Consider the following 19422-nt stretch of genomic DNA (forward strand, 5'->3'; position numbering starts at 1 on the left):
GTAGTGATCTCAAGCTAAGTTATTCACATTATCTGCAAGGTAGGGTGACAACAAAATGCTGATGTTTCCACGAATTAGACTGTGCCCAGTCGTCCTAAATATTCTAGAACAAATTATGCCTGAAGACGTGACGATGCTGCAAGCAGGCCTAGCAGAAAATCTGAAAGATGCGAAAAACTGGTCTCAACGTTTTTGACACAGCCTTTCTGACGTCTGTGACTTTTACGACGGGACTGTTGTACCAGTAGTACGTTCGACTGGTATCACGCCCACCTTTTTGCTCTTGCACAGTAACATGGGAGGCATTTCAGTCTATGTGTGCTACAATTACTAACTTATTCATGAATTATTGGGGGACTTCACAAAACTTTCTCCCTGGTGGAGGTGCGGCATGATGGCGACAGGAGGATCTGCTAGAAGCACGAATACTGAGCTTTGCGGACAGCAATGTCGCTAAGGGTAATCTGGATTGATATGATGGTGTGGTGTAAGTACAGAAAGGAATTATCAACAAATGAGGCTGTACTGCTTTAAACAGAAAGGTATGCAGAAGAATTTCTTCAAAATTTGGAAGCTAGGGGAGAAGTACTGGCGGAAGTGAAGCTGTAAGGCAAGGGTCCAAGGTTCGTCCCAGTCCGATATACAGTTTCTATCTGCCACGAAGTTTCGTGAATAAATGCTTGAATGACAGCTGCCGTAGCACGGGCCACAGAACAGCAAAATATCAGAAGTGCAAGGCCTGTGTTACGTCACGAAACAGATAACGACAGCAGCGCTCCAAATGGCGTGGCAGTGAACCCTGAATACGAGAAATACAGCGCGGAAATCCGTATTATTGCTTTTTGAAATACTGATACAAGATGATAATATTTTTCATTTATACTTTATGGGTATGTCTGGTAGTCTGGCGGTAAAGCGTACTTATTTCCAAATACCAATATTGCAATTTCGACTGTGTGGCTGTTATAAAGTGGAAATTATGTTCCTGATTACGATCATCTTGTGAGTATTGCACTCTTTGAACTACAACGTAAATATGTTGCTCGTATTCTGCTTAATTCTTGGTCTTATCCATGATATTGGGTGGTATAAATGAGTCCATATTTGTTTTTGTTTCATTTGAAACACTAGCTGATTTCCTCACATGGTATTCTGAGAATCATGCCTACTTGTTACTACTTACAAATCCATGTCTGAACTGATCGAATTAAATGCACTGTAAGTATATTGCTCGTATTCTACGTTATTTTTGTTACCATCCATTTTCCGTACTCTCTCATTTAACGGAGGCCACCTAAATATTTTTTGACTTCTGCTAAAATGTACTGTTCTTGTTACCTGATAATAACGTTTGAAAACGTTTGCGTAACTACTTTCGCATTTTTAGCATTTGCAAAGAAGAATGCGTCGGTCATCAAGACTACAAAGTAAAGGCCTACTCATCTACATCTACATCTACATCCATACTCCGCAAGCCACCTGACGGTGTGTGGCGGAGGGTACCTTCAGTACCTCTATCGGTTCTCCCTTCTATTCCAGTCTCGTATTGTTCGTGGAAAGAAGGATTGTCGGTACGCCTCTGTGTGGGGTCTAATCTCTCTGATTTTATCCTCATGGTCTCTTCGCGAGATATACGTAGGAGGGAGCAATATACTGCTTGACTCCTCGGTGGAGGTATGTTCTCGAAACTTTGACAAAAGCCCGTACCGAGCTACTGAGCGTCTCTCTTGCAGAGTCTTCCACTGGAGTTAATCTGTCATCTCCGTAACGCTTTCGCGATTACTAAATGATCCTGTAACGAAGCGCGCTGCTCTCCGTTGGATCTCTTCTATCAACCCTCTCTGGTACGGATCCCACACTGCTGAGCAGTATTCAAGCAGTGGGCGAACAAGCGTACTGTAACCTACTTCCTTTGTTTTCGGATTGCATTTCCTTAGGATTCTTCCAATGAATCTCAGTCTGGCATCTGCTTTACCGACGATCAACTTTATATTATCATTCCATTTTAAATCACTCCTAATGCGTACTCCCAGATAATTTATGGAATTAACTACTTCCACTTGCTGACCTGCTATATTGTAGCTAAATGATTAAGGATCTTTCTTTCTATGTATTCGCACTACATTACACTTGTCTACATTGAGATTCAATTGCCATTCCCTGCACCATGCGTCAATTCGCTGCAATCCTCCTGCATTTCAGTACAATTTTCCATTGTTACAACCTCTCGATATACCACAGCATCATCCGCAAAAAGCCTCAGTGAACTTCCGATGTCATCCACACGGTCATTTATGTATATTGTGAATAGCAACGGTCCTACGACACTCCCCTGCGGCACACCTGAAATCACTCTTACTTCGGAAGACTTCTCCCCATCGAGAATGACATGCTGCGTCCTGTTATCTAGGAACTCTTCAATCCAATCACACAATTGGTCTGATAGTCCATATGCTCTTACTTTGTTCATTAAACGACTGTGGGGAACTGTATCGAAAACTTTGCGGAAGTCAAGAAACACGGCATCTACCTGGGAACCCGTGTCTATGGCCCTCTGAGTCTCGTGGACGAATAGCGCGAGCTGGGTTTCACACGATCGTCTTTTTCGAAACCCATGCTGATTCCTATAGAGTAGATTTCTAGTCTCCAGAAAAGTCATCGACCGGCATATCTAGACCCCTACGCTGCAAGACACTGAGATATTTTTGGCACCCAGTGGCAAGAAGCAACGCCATTCAAAGCCGAATTACACGCTCATTCCTTGGCAAGATGTAATGAAGTTGAATACCAATACTGTCAAAAATGGCATCATGGAGCTCTCCATTAAATGCGAGAAAGTAGGGAAAACGGATGCCAAAAACAGAAGTGACGTAGAATACGTGCAATATAGGTCAACTTACAATGCACTGAAATCGAGCAGTTCATACTCAGATTCGTAAGCAATAGCAGATATACATAAGTCCGCAGAACACCATACAACAAAATCAGTTTCTGTTTTATATGAAAAAAAAGTGGAATCGTTTACCCTACCCAATATTGCCGATATGTGAAGAATGCAATCAGAATACGAATAACATATTTACAACGCAGTTCAAAGAGTGTAATACGCACGAGAAGTTGTAATCAGAAGCACACCGTGCTGAAACCAGCTTCTGTTAACTATGAAATGCAAACGAACATGAACGACAAAATTCAGCCAGTAAGAAGGCGAGGTGATGGATTGATAAACTTGCAGCGCTCCACATGGCGAGGCAGCGAAACAAGGGCGTGTTCCTAGAAGTCCCTATATGAATTTCACCCTGTGACAGGAGCAGCTTTCATTACCGTGCACCCGCGCGCCATGCGGAAGTCATTTGTCAACTCAACGCCTATCTTTCACCAGCCGATTGTCTACTGATATGGAACATCTTTGCAACAGAAACGGGCAGGTGTATTCTGGGGAGGCGTGAAAGCTCTGACCGGCCTCAGCCAATCAGATCACTGGACGTGTATTTTTCAGTTGGACGCTTCGTGCGATGTAAGAACAATGTACTTCTCTTTTCTGACAGCTCATAGAATAGAAGTCATTTAGAAGACAGTCTTGTGCATTTGATATGGGCGCATTCGACAAGCAGCTTTCATCGCTATGCTGAGACTGTAGCAAGCTGCTACCATTCGGGATGTATTCACACGATTGGCAATCATTAGTGTGTTGCAGTTATGTGGAATTACGTCCTTCTCGTGTTGCATTTTGCATTCGAACTTTTCGTGGAAATATCATTTTGTTCTCGCTTTTGATCTCATCAGAACATGCGATTAACAGTATCCATTTCTGAATTAACAATCATCAGTAAATTCAGGTGACTTACAAACACATTCTCTCACTCACAACTTCATTTTTCAGAAATCTGTAAATTTATATTTCAGTATTCTTGTGCCACAATATTCGGAGGAGATGTTAAGCAGTTTGATCTGATGCTTGTTCTTACCCATGACGGTTAACTTTGTATATATTGCTTACTGAACATTAAACTGCATTTATCATACTTTGGTCTTACCAAATTTTTGTTGTACCTTGCACCTTTTCAATTGTTCACAAATTCCACCACGTATACCTTTCCTCAATGTGTGAAATGTTTGCTTCATATAGAAATGTGCTCCACTCACGTATATTACCATCCTTTCTGGAATACGATATATACATAAACATCATCTGTTGGAACTTTTCGGAAATTCAGGTAGAGTGACGTAAATGCAGTACTTCGAGAAACACAGCAGCAGATACGTCGTCATCAATACTTATTGTTAATACCACATAAGCTCTCAGTTTGTAGGTTACTACGAACTGTAGATCACACATGAAAAACACATTTGTCCTGCACAAACTGAGCCTATAAAACCCAGTTTCTCACACTTTGAGCAGTATAGTATAACACAGTGTTTGAAGCTAATGTTCTGAATCAAATCTCAGCTGTGTTACTTCTTTGCGCTTTGCGAAAGTTTTGCCACCTCCTGAACTTAATATTGGTAGTCAGATTGCGGTGTCAGCGGGATATATTCAGTATCTGGAAGTATATTTCAGGGCAGAGCCAGGGTGATAGTGTTATACGAATATTCAGGTTCAGTATCAAAAGGAATGGCAGATCGCACACAGCTATGAGAACTTATAGTGCACGGCGCTCTCGGCATAAATTCCAATGACGTCCCGTTCAGTTACCTCAATCTGAAGCGTAGCAGTTCATCGGATTCAGATCTCGAAATTCAGATCGAAAACTCGTTCAAATGATCTGAACGGCTTTTGCAGACAGTAACTGCCAGTGAAAAGAACATGTACTACGAAAACACTGTCAGAATAGAAGGGCTGAAGTACGAAGCATCGGACGTAAATGCAAGAAAAACACTACCCGTTATTATAAACAGAAGACAAGAAAGACACGTCGTTGATGTTGAAGGAAACCCGCTTGAACGGATCTGAAAAATTATCGTCGCTGCACCCGGGGAGATGGAAGAATAAACTAGGATAAAAATCGGGGCAACAGCCCGTCGTTTTAATGCAACCAGAAGGCGCTTCTTCAATAATAGATATCGGAAGGGGACGTTAACTGTATATTAATGTGCCTATACCCCAACGCTGACATATGGATGTGAATCTTGGACACTGCGTCCGATGCAAGTAACAAAAATCAGATACCTCTTGAAAAAAGAAAAAGGAATAGGACTGACAGGATAGGAAAAACGGGCAGTCGGAAAAATTTTAATGGACCGAACTGGTTTGAATGTCGAAAGTTCAAGTTTTTATGTTACTAAAGGAGCTAAGGGTAGAATACAAGAGAAGACGAGGACGAGTAAGATGGCGTTGCTGAATGAAACGGAAGAAGCAGAGCAGGAGAGAGATGCAGGAGTAACCGCGATAGTAGGCAGGAAGAGGTGGAGATGAACACGAAGTTCAGCAAGTAAATACAGTAGACAATTAGTATTTAAATACCACCTCTTTCTTGACCCAAAAAGACAAACATGGCGTTCCCGTCGTTTCAGAATAAACACTAAAAAGAGAACTCCGCCCGAACAGGCCATGAAGGCCCAACGGTACCGACCGGCCGCCGTGTCATCCTCAGACCACCAGGCGTCACTGGACGCGGATAGAGAGGGGCATGTGGTCAGCACACCTCTCTCCCGGCCGTATGAAGACTATACATCTCTTTGATGGACGAGCTTGGACGCGGTATTCTATTTCGACAGCTTCAGTTCAAGTCGTCTGCTAGGAGCCGGCCGCTGTGACAGAGCGGTTCTAGGCGCTTCTGTACGGAACCGCGCGACTGCTACGGTCGCAGGCTCGAATCCTGCCTCGGGCATGGATGTGTGTGATGCCTTATGTTAGTTAGGTTTAAGCAGTTCTAAGTTCTAGTTGACTGATGACGTCAGATGTTTAGTCCCATAGCGCTTAGAGCCATTGAACCATTTTTTTTTCTCTCCTACGACCTCAGTGGCAATTAGACACTGAAGTCAAACGGCATGAACCCCTATCCCCTTAATTATATGTGAGGTACGTCAGTCACACACCACCTCTACTATCTCACTCTAATTTTCGTTTTGTCAGTGGCCTGTCTCTCTCTTCTAGTCAGCGATACACTCGCTTCCTGAGACGTGGCAGCACAAGATTCGAGAACCATGGTGCATTGTAGGCAATGGATCCACTTTCTTCAGTGCGGATGCACAAGTACGTCTGACCGCCGGCGGGAATCTCAGAGTAGCGAGCATAGAGGAGAAGGACAGGGACAGCAGATAGATGGCGCTAGGTGGGAACTTGGATCGGCTATGAGGCGCGCCGAGTACTTCGCGTAATTGCTATAAACACTGTGTCCCGAGTGGTTGACGAACTGGCCCCTCCCTCTCGAGTGGCACCTGTTGCAGTAGCCCAAATTTCTTCCTCGCTCTCACATGTGAGGACCTTTTTCATCGACTACAGTTATGTCTATGCCGACTTTCCTAGTACCAGAAGCCCTACCGCACGTGATGTTTACCGCCTAATGATGAGAAATCATACAAGGAATGTTGTGGAAAGCCGGCATCCTACGATCGCACGGCCCATGGTTTGGCGTTCTGTGCACCATATACTCCTCGACACGAGCGCGTATGACCTGATATCTGGTCGTTAATGGAAAATACACGACACAACTTCGTCTACAAGCCATAAAAATGACAGATTCGCCGCTGTGTCCTCGCTGTCACACGCTTGATACGGACGAACATCGACTGATGTGTGGATCTTCTGCAGAGGTGTGGCAGCTGATTCAGAAGATGCTTGCTCTCTTCTACGTATGGCTCCCCATGCCATTACACCGCAATCTCTTCTGTTCCCAGATGAGACATACTTCCCACGTACGAAGACCAGCGTTGTGAAACGGATAAAAGGCCTCTCGATCTCTTATTTGTTCCATGAAGGTGATAAGAGTGTTCTTGATTTTTGGACGTTCCTGCAAGATCGCTTTACTTTTCTCGTGCACCATCCGCGATACCGTCAGTACTATGCCAACTTTTTGGGTAGTGCCTTCTTCGATCCCCCATGCAGCTGACGTGTCCCAGGTATGAGAAGGTGATTTCAGTGAGATTGTGTAATAGCAGGACTCGATCCAATATGTCGGCAAATGCAATATTCTTCGTGAAGACGTGCCTGGAACATGCCTGACTGCCTTGGGATTCAGTGTGCGTCTATCCACAAGTTGGCGGGGCGAGGATGCCATTTTGTCTGTTCTGCCAGGAGGGCGTTTTCTTTAAATTCTATAATTTCCTCTTTATTTTGATTGTTATTGATGGTAATTACACATAATTGTTTTTCGCCTGTGGGCGTCCTATGTGATCTCAACATATATAAATAAATAAATTAGTATGATGCATGATCTGAAAACAAAAACCTGATATCGCAAAAGTATCCTTATTTACATTTTCAAGAAACCTATTTTTTATGCAGAAGGCCGTCATTTATTTTAGAACACCAAAGAATTTTATTTTCTTTGTAAAAAAGCAAAAAATAAAATAATAAAATAAAACAATCCTTGTCTGAAAAAAAGTCGGTAGAACATTAGGCTTTTAACCTAAGGGTCCAGGGTTCAAGTCCCTATTAAACAAAAAAAAAACCGGTCTGGCATTAATTTTCATTGTAAAAAAGAAAGAAAGAAAGAAAGAGTGGTGCAGTGGTTAACGCACCTGCATCGTAAGCAGGTGATTCCAGGTTCTAATCCCAGTCAGGTTCACATTTTTCCACTCGGCGCCGCTGATTCCGCTTAATGTACCGATGCAACTTTTCCTTTCTCCCCCCACCCTCCCCCTGCACCTTCAATTTACGTATAGTTGTATTTGGTTTTCCCATGTTTTGCTGCAGACCTGAACACGGCCATCACTGATCGAAACTGATATTCTAAGAAATAAACAATTTTGTGATTGTAGACGGAAATAAAAGAAAAGAAATTTATCCTTTTTGAATTCTTCCTAACGTTCAGGTGTTACATTTTATTTGAATCGTCTTTGCCATGTCTATAGGATTCACGCAAGTTATGTGATACCATCTGAGCCTTGGGTAATATGAGGCGTAGACTGCAAATATCACACCATGTGCCACGAGGCCGGCAGCCGTCGTCCAAACGATATTTCTTGCAGTTGAGACTCTCTCCAACAGCAGACTCGAACAGAGATGAGCTTTTCCACCTCATAAACCGCAATATGAGGAGTGGTCATAAGGTTTTAGTTATCACTTCGAAAAATAAAACTGCGTAATTAAATTTTTGTTTGTTTGAAAGTACTTGTTTTTAGTCCTGGTGCGCTCTGTAACACCCGCGCCACAGTACCGTAGTACGCCGTTAGACGAGCCAAAAGAAAATGGCACACCCCAGCCCCGTTTTATCAATGAGCTGAAAGATCTGAGAAATTCCTAGAGAAATGCTGAGGATAGTTTACTGATATAGAATCTTCTTACCTGCCTCTTTCAATTTTGAATTTCTCACCATCCAGCTGAAGTCTACTGGAAGCTGTAGGATTAACGTTTAGGAATATACTCTTCTATATCATAGCATGTGTCGAATCAATATGTGTTACTCAAAGGGTTGTTACTTCAAGTTTCATTGAAACCGAGTCAAGGGCATTCACGGACCCCAGGCAAAGCGGTTCATACTCGCTGGTCTGTGCTCAAACTTTCAAATGGTCTGCTGTGCTACTGTTGTGCCATACTCACTTCTAAAGCCGGCTTGTTTCTGTACTTGACTGAAATCATGTTTTCTCCTGTGCGTTTTATGACAAGTTCACAGAATATCTTATGTAGATAGGACAGGGATTGCTCTCTAGTTTGTTTTTCTTTTTTTTTTACCTTTTCTACCAGTTTTCTTGCGAAGGTGAATAATGATCAAAGCATTGTTTCAGTTTGAAATAATGGTTTTCTTTTGCAAACATTCATCAGATAATTTTATGAGTTAGTTTTGTATAATATTGTTCCAACTTCGCAACTTTTTACTGAATCAAAAGTGATTGCCAAGTTGCGTACAGAAACGGTGAAAGACATAAATTTTGTGAATAAAAGTGTGACGACTGTCTGTATTTGCGTAGTTTGACTTTGTTTTCGATACGTATGATGGGGCCTCCGCTCCGAAATACATTTTGGAAATGAAACCTAAAAGCCGAAATGGAGACAGCTGACGGACTGTTATCCATAAAGCACATCTTTTAATCATTCCTGCTGAAACTCCATCATTTCGCGGCGGCTTTTCCTTCTTTATACCACGAATTGGTTTGTTTTGGAAATATGACATTACGTCAGCAAAACTATTGTTTTCATTAATGGTAGTCTAAGTCTGTGATTCAGATCTTGATTTATATAAACGTTTTAAAAAAATCTGGGGGTGCCTGTAACAAATTCTCTCTATTGTTATTTAGTGTGCCGAATGCCACCTTAATTGCTGGAAAGTGGTCTCTACCTAACACAAACTTTTGTTTTGTTTCCTCCAAAGTTTTTTTTTCAATTATTTCTCTTGATTAATATTCACTGTGTTCTTACAGCCTCTAGAAGAGATTCCTGAACAGTTTTAATTCAGTATGTTGTACCGTAGACGATTTCATCCTTAGGCAAAATATTTCAATAGAACATTCTTATCAGTCAAAAGTAACAATAACAAAAATTGTCGCACATCACCATGCCCTGATTCACGTACAGTACAGCATGTGAAAGTAGTCATCTGAAGCTCTTCATGCTCCCCTGAGTGGGGACTTGGGACTTGAATAATAAAGGCAGCTGCCACGCTGTAGCCCACTATCAAAATCATTACGATATCGAATCTGGGCCTCCTTGTGGCAGATGGCAGCTGTACAACACAGTACCGTAGTAACCGCAGGGGGACGATGAAGGAAGAAAAAAAAACCAAAGGAGGATAATGGCGAAGACTGGAAGCCGACCAGTGACATCTGAAGTGTGCCTGAATTTCCGACTTTGGTGCAGAGGGGGAGAGCCCAGTTAGCGGCACATACCAGGGGGCAGCGCGGCGGCAGGCCCGGCCTACCGGCAGGGGCGGGAAGAAGGGCTGTTCCGGGAAGGGCAGAGGGCGGAGGGCGAGGGCGGCCGCCACCCCCGCAGCTACCCTCTTCCGTCCTTCCAGGAACGGCGTCGCCTCCCGCGGGGAATTAGCGGCCATTGTGCCCGCTCGCGACCACCCCAAAGCCGCCGCTTTTCAGTCACCCGGGTAAACTCTTCCAAAACGCTGCAACATTTGACCAGCAAGATAAGTTTTTTTCTGTCTCCGATGTTTCCGCTCTCGCTGCACCTTCTCTTTCCTGTGAAACTCTTCCATTAGTAGAGGTAGGTGTATAACATGACGTTAATTAAATAAGGTACAATACTATTTTGAGTTACGTGGCGCGTACCTTGCGACGAGGCGGTTAGCTCTTTGTTTGCAAGTATCAGGTGAAACTATGAGTGGTGCTAGAGGCATGTGATTTACTAGAAAACGCATCACAGTGGTACACAGGAAACGAGCAGCCATTGCACCGAAGTTACACGTGTGAGTCTAACGCTCTGGCTGAAGTTTTCGGAACTCAAACAACCTACGATGCAGCATTTATTATGAACCAAGCATTACACTCGTAGAATTCAACAAGAATAAGTCATGGTTGTAAAATACTAACAAAAATTAGGTAGAGGAGATGAAACTGTTTTAATTGCCTGGCTGGGGGAAGATCAAGTTGGGTTCAAGAGAAATGTATGATTACCTTACCATTTGATAGATTTAAGAATACTATACCTACATGAACACCATTTGTACATTTAGAAAAAGCTCTCGATAATACTGATCCGAATACACTCATTGGAATCTAAACTTATCATGCATAAAGTGAAGAGAGGAGAAGGTTATCTGCCACTACCATAGAAACAAGACTAAAGTTATGAGATGAATGTGAGAGGGAGGTGGTAGTTGAGAAGACAGGCAGAGTTCTAACCTATCCAACACGTTATTCAAAATGTGTATTACTCAAGTAGAAAAGGAAACCAAAGAGAAAATTGGAAAAGGATAAAAATCATAAGGAAGAAATAAAAAGCTTTAGGCTGAAAGATGACGTGTTAATTGCATTAGAGGTACCAAAGAACTTGGGTGATCAGCTAATCGAAATCGATAGTGTACTGAACAGTAGATATAAGAGGAATATAAATAAAAGTAAAATAAGAATAAGGATTAAGTCATATGACGTCGTTAATATCATTATATACTCTAAGACAAAAAAAAAGAAACACCACGGAAGAATTATGCGAATGGGACGGAAATCGGTAGATGCGACGTACATGTATAGAAGAACAAATGATACATTTTCAGAAAAAGTGTAAGATTTATTTAAGAGAAAAAGCTTCACAGATAGAGCAAGTCAATAACGCACTGATCCGCCTCTGGCCCTTATGCAGGCAGTTATTCGGCTTAACATTAGCTGACAGAGTTGGGTCTTCCTGAAGGATACCGTGCCAAATTCTGTCCAATTGGCGTGTTAGATCGCCAAAATCCCGGGCTGGTTGGACGGTCCTGCCCGTAATGCTCCTAACGTTCTCATCAGGGGAGAGAACCGGCGACCTCGCTGGCCAAAGTAGTGTTTGGTAACCAAGACGAAAAGCAGTAGAAACTCTCGCTCGGTGTGGGTGGGCGTTATCTTGCTGAAATGTAAGCCCAGGATGACTTGCCATACAGGACAACAAACCGGGGAGTAGAGTACTGACAACGTACCGCTGTGGTGTAAAGGTGCTGCGGACGACAATCAACGGAGTGTAAAAATAATATTCCAGCAGGCGTTTTTTATAGTTATTTTTATTTTGGTTACCTCTTTCGACTCCTCAGTAGTCATCTTCAGGCCCTGTGGCACGAACGATAAAAAGCAACCAGTCGTACATGTATACAGACGGGGAACCAATATTTGCTCCTGAAACTTTGGTTCCCTTTTATGTACATGTACTACTGTATGCTTTTTGCTGTTCATGCGAAACTTTAAGCCTATCAAACGCTATAAAAATGTAAGTAATTGCCGCTGGAACACAATTTTTTTACAATTCGTCGACCAGCTGCGGTTCCACACTTCATAACTGCAAAATGGAGTTATGGTTATTGACAGCCAAAGCGGTCCTGTTATGAAGTGAAATGGAACTCCAAACAATCACTCCTGGATGTATACGATATTGCAGTGCCTGTGTTATTCAGAATTACGATGCAATGTTCCTTCGGACACGCATGCAAAATCAAAAGCTGTAGCCTTTACGATGACATGTTAATTATATCAGAGATACCAGAGAACTTGGAAGATCAGCATGCATGTCCGAAGGAACACTGCACCGTAATTCGGAATAACACAGGCACTGCAATATCGCATTTATCTGCCGACACAAGACAAGCGACTTTAAGTAAAATGTCTCCCCTGTATGGGAACATACGTAATGGATGTACGATTACAGGTTGTAGACACTTGCTTGACGACGTATGGAAGTTTGGCTCTGCCCGTGAGCCGTGCTCGGATACCCTAGCGGTGCCGGCACCGTGGCTCAGCGTGTTCGGTCAGAGGGTTAGCTGGCCTCTGTAATATGAAGTAAAGAATCAACGACAAACTTCAACGGGTGTCTTGCGACGTCCGCTCAGAGCGAATGAGCGAACAAAATGAGATTTAAAAAACAAAAGAAGAAGAAGAAGGTAAGTGACAGCTTGCGATAAGCGGGAAATCCGGTTTCGAGGCACGGTCTGTCAAAAAAACTGTCACCGCCGTCATTCCATTACTCAGCTCATGGCTGTCCATGTTCGCAACTGCGAATTCATTTCACGTATCACTCCCGGATTCCGGGCCGTACGGTGGGCGACATTCAAGTAGATATCCCCACTGCTGCTCGGAGCGTCTCCATACACGTTTTCGGCCTGAAGTCTTACTGACTGGAATAGTACTGTCTTCCGTGATGAGTCCCGCTTCGAACTGAGCCTTGACGGCCAGCGAAGATATGTCTGGAGGCGCCCTGACAGGAGTGGAATGCCAACCTGACTGTCGCCCGACATCTAGAGTGATGGTCTGGGGTTGGGATGCAACTTCGTTTCGCAGCAGGTCCCCTTTGGCTGTCATCTGCGACAACCTTACAGCATAGCGGTACGTCGACGATATTCTACGTCCCGTTTTGTTGCTCTTCAAGGCAAACCATCCTGTGCTTACATTTCAGCAAGATAACGTCCACCCACACACGACCAGAGACTCTACTGCTTATCTTCGCGCTTGTCAAACCTTACTTTGGCCAGCAAATTCGCGGGATCTCTCCTCACTTCAGATCATTTGGAGCTTTTTGGCCAGGGCTCTCCAACAAGCTCGGGGTTTTGACGATCGAACGCGCCAGTTGGACAGAAGTTTCTAAGCTATCCCTCAGGAGGACAGCCAACAACTCTCTCAATCATTGCCAAGATGAATAACGGCTAGTATAAGGGCCAGAGGTCGACAAACGCTTATTGTCTTGCTCAATTTGTGAAGCACTTGCTCTTGAATAAATCATCAAATTTTTATGAATTGTAATCGTTGTTTGTCTGTTCACATACGTCACATAGCTATGTCCGTCCCATTTGTATAGTCCCTTGGTGGTGTGTCGTTTTTTTTTATTTTCTTTGTTTTTTGTCTCAGAGTTGCGTTAGGAAATGATCTGCTAAAAGTGGTAGAGTAGTTACGCTGTTTAGCCCGCCCGGTTAGCCGTGCGGTCTAACGCGCTGCTTCCCAAGCGCGAAGGCGTGCCGGTTCCTGGCACGAATCCGTCCGGCGGATTAGTGTCGAGGTCCGGTGTGCCGGCCAGTCTGTGGATGGTTTTTAAGGTGGTTTCCCATTTGCCTCGGTGAATGTGGGCTGGTTCCCCTTATTACGCCTCAGCTACGCTATGTCGCCTATTGCTGCGCAAACACTTTCTCCACGTACGCATACACCATTATTACTCTACCACGCAAACATTGGGGTTACACTCGTCTGGTGTGAGACGTTTCCGGGAGGGGGGCGGGGGGTTCACTGGGAGCCGAACCGCACAATAACCCTGGGTTCGGTGTGGGGCGGCGTAGGGGTGAGTGGACTACTGTAGACTGGTGTGGGGTTGCGTACCACTGCGGGCGGCTACGGCGGGGACGAAGCCCCTACGTCGTTTCTAGGTCCCCAGTTCAATACACTACAATACGCTGTTTAAAGGAACAAAGTAACTGACGATAGCAGACATAAAGAGAATACAAAAGACAGACTAGCAATAATAAGTAAAGCTTACCAGAGAAAGAAAATATCTTAAAATCGAGCATTAATTTAAGTGTTAGTATGTCTTTTCTGAAAGTATTTGGAGTGTGTCTTATATCGAAATGAAATGTGCACCATAAGCATCACAGACAGATGAAGATAGAATCTCTAAAATATGGAGCCGCTGAAGAATGCTGAATGTTAGAATGTTCGATCGAGTAACAAACGAACAGCTGCTAGTCACTCGAATCGGTTAGAAATGAGCTATATGAGATAACTTGATGGAAAGAAGGGATAATTTGATCGACACATCCTAACGTATGAGGGAGTATTTCGTTTGGTAATGGATGGATGTCTGGCGTAGTGGGTAAGGCGGGGGTGGGGGGCATTTGTAGAGGAATACTAAGGTGTGAATACATTTATTGTGTACTAGTTTCAAATTATAGAGCATTAGCTATGCACGGATGAGGAATTTGCGATAGATATACTTCCAGTCTGGGATCCTTATCAAGTTGGATGAATACAGAAGATAGAGACGATACATCGAGAAGCGGTGTTTGTCGTCACGGAATGGTTTAGTAAGCGCGAGAGTGGAATGAAAACTCCAAACGAACTCCAGGGGCAAAGCGTGAATTCCAAACAGAGTTGGGCAATATACGAGTGTATTGCTTCCTCCCACATACATCTCGCGAAATGACCACGACGAGATAATCAGAGAAATTAGATCTCTTAAAGAGTTTCGAAAAGCTGCTGCAACTAAATTAAGCAAGCTGTTAGAGGAAAAGAAACATACACTAACAATCAAACTAAAAACGACAGAAAATTGAATCTTCCCTATTAGTCTTGTGTGGATGACAGTTATCTACAATGAAGAAACTGGACAGCAAATAAATTACTGTTCTGTAAAGTGTGTTTGGAGAACGATCCTATCAACGTCATGAAATGAAGTGTATCCATCTGTGAGGTAACTTTCTTTACAGCATGAAAGGCCATTTGTTCCACTTTATTAACATAACTTTTTGTTCTTTTACTCTACCTCCTCCAAGCTTCTTCTTGCCACAGCAGCTTTTTTATTCCATCCATCCGTCTTTTCGTCGGTCTATCTCGTTTCTTTATCTTCTCAAAAACCTGTTCCAAGTGATTATACCTTATAGTTGTTTCTCATGAATAGCACCAAAAAAGGTTTTTTTCCATTCCTGGTCTACTGTTAATTTCTGTCATCCAAATTTTATTTCGTAAAGTCTCTCTGCAGCACCGACCATAATTTTTTTCTACGCTGCTTATGCTTGATAATAACTATTTTCATTGAGAACCCAGATTTATCTATTGAAATTTTTACCCCTATATCCTACAAAGTCTTCTTTTAGTCTTCCAACTGTCAAATACTTTGGTTTTTCGATGTTTGTTTCCAGACTACATTTTGTATATTCTTCTACAAGCAGAGAACAAAACCAAAAATGTTTCTATAAGCCACAACATTGCTGACGAAACTAAGACACTGTTGGATACATCATCACAGCTGAGCACACTAGAGAAAGCAATCATTCTCAAATGAATGTCAGGGCAAGGCGAAGAGAAAGACCAAGAGGAAAGATGATAGCTGACATCAAGAGGCAGCACCAAAACGCCCCTGGAAGAACTGAGTTCGGAGAGGCGTCATTCATCATGTCACCAAGAGTCGGGAATGGCTTGACAGATCATAACAAGAAAAACACCAAAAGAACATGCGTGTTGCTAAAATTACGATTTAACGTACAAGAAGAATGTACTTGTTTCCATATGAATGTGTTTTAAGAGTCACCATGATGAACACAAATCAGGCCCTTGGCTCAAGTGTTCTGTATTTGCATTACAGACGACAAATTTTGCTTAAGCTCGTGGCGACGTAGCCGTCTGCTTTGTGTTCGACGGGTTGCCTTGCCGTAGGAGCTCTCCAGACAGTGGACTGGACAGGCATAGGCGCGTGCTTCCCAGCTATTGGGCAGGATACAATGCGGGTTTCATGAGCAACTGGGGTCTCGGTGTTTCACAGAACCAGTGGTGGCCAATTGTGGCCCTTGTTACATTTTGGGAGGTCATTAGTCTTCCGAGTGGTCTGATACGGTCGGTCACTATCTTCCCTCTTCCACCAATCTCTTCTGACGAAAGTATACTCCGTGGTGGCCAAGCAGGTAGGTATCAAAATACAAACCGAAAAGTTCGCTCTTCCATTGACGGTTATATCTTGCCCTTATGTGTCAAGAAAAAAAAATCTGAAAATTAAATACACCAAATTACAAGCTCGGATTCCACTTTAGACGAGAGGTCTATTAAGAGCTGACAGGGCAATAGCATCCATACCTCCTTCAACAGGACTGTTGCCAGTAAGCCAACTACTGCTTTGAAGAGAGAGTTATTAGGCTATCGTTGTTTGTCTACCTCAACATGATTTCTCTGCTAGTCACCCCTATGTGCCTGGCAGAGGGGACAAGACACCAAATTCAAACAATACAGAAAGATCAAAAACAGTCTGAAAGGCTTGTAAGAGTGTTTCAGGATAGAGTTTATGGTGATGTTGCCGCATGAGCATCCGAGGAGCCGCCACCAGCAGCCAGATGACTTCTACATGAAGTCGAAACCGGCGATTAATAAAATATTTTTGCGATCTAACTGTTATTTTAACCCAGTTGTTGCAGGATAGGTCGTGCTGAGAAATAATTGCTAAGAACAAAAATCGACCCGTTGCACCATTTCCGATTTAATTGGCACTGAAGTTAGCCGAGTAGGTCATTGTGCGCACAGATTCTAGCAGTCAGCCAGACACAGTGTCTCAAAATATGTTGTGTGTTTGGTTTCGTCAAACCGAACAAACGTACCTGTTGCTCACACAGATAAAATTTATCATCCCACAAAAGGCATATTTTAACCGGTAATGAGCACTTCAACAAGTGGTAACTCACGGACCCACAGACGTCTGTGCATTACCGCATTTTAGCGCGTACAAGTGCTTAAATTTGCGCACGCAACGACCTGATTGGCTAATACCAATGCTAATTTTTAAAAAAATAATTATTTCTCAGCGCAACCTGCCCTGCAACAACCTTAGAAGCTTTACAACCTGTTTTCGATCACCCCGTATATTTATCGTTCCACTCGCAAACAGCACGAAAGAAAAATGAAAACATAAATCTTCCTGTACGATCTCTGATTTCTCTTATTTTGTTTCGATGGTTATTCCTCACTGTGGATGCGAGATGCAAAATATTTTGGCGTTCGGATTAGAAAGTTGTAGAATGAAGTTCCGTGAGCTTTCCCTACAGTGAAAACGCCTCGGTTTTTCATGATTGCCATTCCACATTAGTTTGTCATATCCGTAATATTCTGTGCCCAGTTTCGTAAGAACACAAATCGAGCCATCTAGCGACGAATTTTTCGACGTCTTCTGTCAATACAATCTGCTAAGGATTGTATAACGTGCAATAAATTCTAGAAGACGATAGACTACTGAACAGCAAGCAATTTCTTTGGTAGATTTGTTGGACTTTCAAAATGATCGTCCAATAAAACGCTGTCTTCGGTTCACCTTACACAGAATATTTTCTATACGACCAAATTTGATCTGTTCCTAACTTTGATCTCTAGGTATATAAAGGTACTCACAACCTCTGAATTTGTGTTACTTATCATGAACAGAAATTTTTAGCCTCACATGCAACACCTCAAACTTTTTATTGTTCAGGATCAGTTGCCTCTTTTCGCACCATTCAGATATCTTGTCTACATCATTTTCTAATTCGTTTCGATCTTCTGTTGATTTCCGTAGATGGTAAACAACAGCATCACCTGCAAAAAATCCAAGAGGACCTCTCACATTGTCTCCCAAATCTACACTGCTACAGGATGAATATTAAAGCAACCGACAAACAGTAGTGAGAGATTACTGCCTGGAAATGGAGGAAAAAAGGTCCTACGAACACGTGTCCGGAAATGCATAGTTGCCACGGTTGATGGCGCCGATAGTGCCTCTAATCAAGTGCCGTGTGTTCCTTGTGTTTTGCAGACTGCGTGATTGACGCAGCCTAGCGTAAGCAGCAAAATGGTCCGGTATCCACGTCGGGAACAAGCCGAGATGGTGTTCGTGTACATCCAAGAAGATGGAAATGGTCGAGGGGCAGCACGGCAGTACCAAAATAAGCACCCTCACAGACACCAACCACATCACAAAACATTTCAGGCCCTTTTTGGGCGCTTGTGTGATCATAGGTCCTTTCTGGCAGACGAACGTGAACGGAGGCAGCGGATTGTGCGTACAACAGATTTGGGGGATCCGGTTCTACAGGATACTGAGACGAATCCTAGTACAATCTGCAGACAAGTGGCCCTCCAACAAGGTGTAAGCCAAGGTACGATTATGTGTATCCTGCATGGCAACCGCTACTATCCCTGTCACCTGCGACGAATGCAAGGTGGCCAGAGCAACTTTCATTCGTCAGCGCCATCTACCGTGCAATGATGCAGTGATGCATTTCCTCCATTTACAGTCAGGAATTTACCCCTGCAGTGTGTCGGTTTTATTAATGTTCACCCTGTATAAAGCCAAGTTGTAGTTTGACGTTATTATGAAAAATCTCGAAAACTTCTTGATCGATGTATTTCGAATTTCTACACTATATTACAATACTCTAACAAACGTTCAGACGGACATAGCCTACACGTTTTTTAATATATATGGTGTATAAGTATCTATATACGTTACATAAATTGTTTGTGCATCAGTGTCTTTCGCCGTCCACGCTCCTTCGTTCACATGTGTCGTCTCACTCGTCAGTGTTTGTGCACAGTGCCGACAGTTTCCTTGTTTGTTTCGTCGAGTGTGAACGGCTTCATGTTTTTTAATTATTGTATCTACTGTTTTTTAAACCGCCAGTCTGTTACTTTTCTGTCTCCCTTTCTCTTTTATTGTCCTGCTTATGGCTGACGAGCGGAGTAAACTTTTCCGCTCCCAGCCCACCTTGTATGGGGTGTTCAAATTACAATAAAGAAAAAAAAATTACATAAATAACAAAGGTTATAAGCTAAAATTTGAAAGGTCTTGACGAAATTACATCAGGTTTTTACATGACACTCTAATTAATATTTGGACAGATATAGGCTATATATTTTAATACATATATTACGTAAATATATGTGTACACATTTGGGGTAAATGTTGTAACTAAAATC

This window comes from Schistocerca cancellata, chromosome 6 (genome assembly GCF_023864275.1).
Source record: "Schistocerca cancellata isolate TAMUIC-IGC-003103 chromosome 6, iqSchCanc2.1, whole genome shotgun sequence".
In the NCBI taxonomy this organism is placed as follows: Eukaryota; Metazoa; Arthropoda; class Insecta; order Orthoptera; family Acrididae; genus Schistocerca; species Schistocerca cancellata.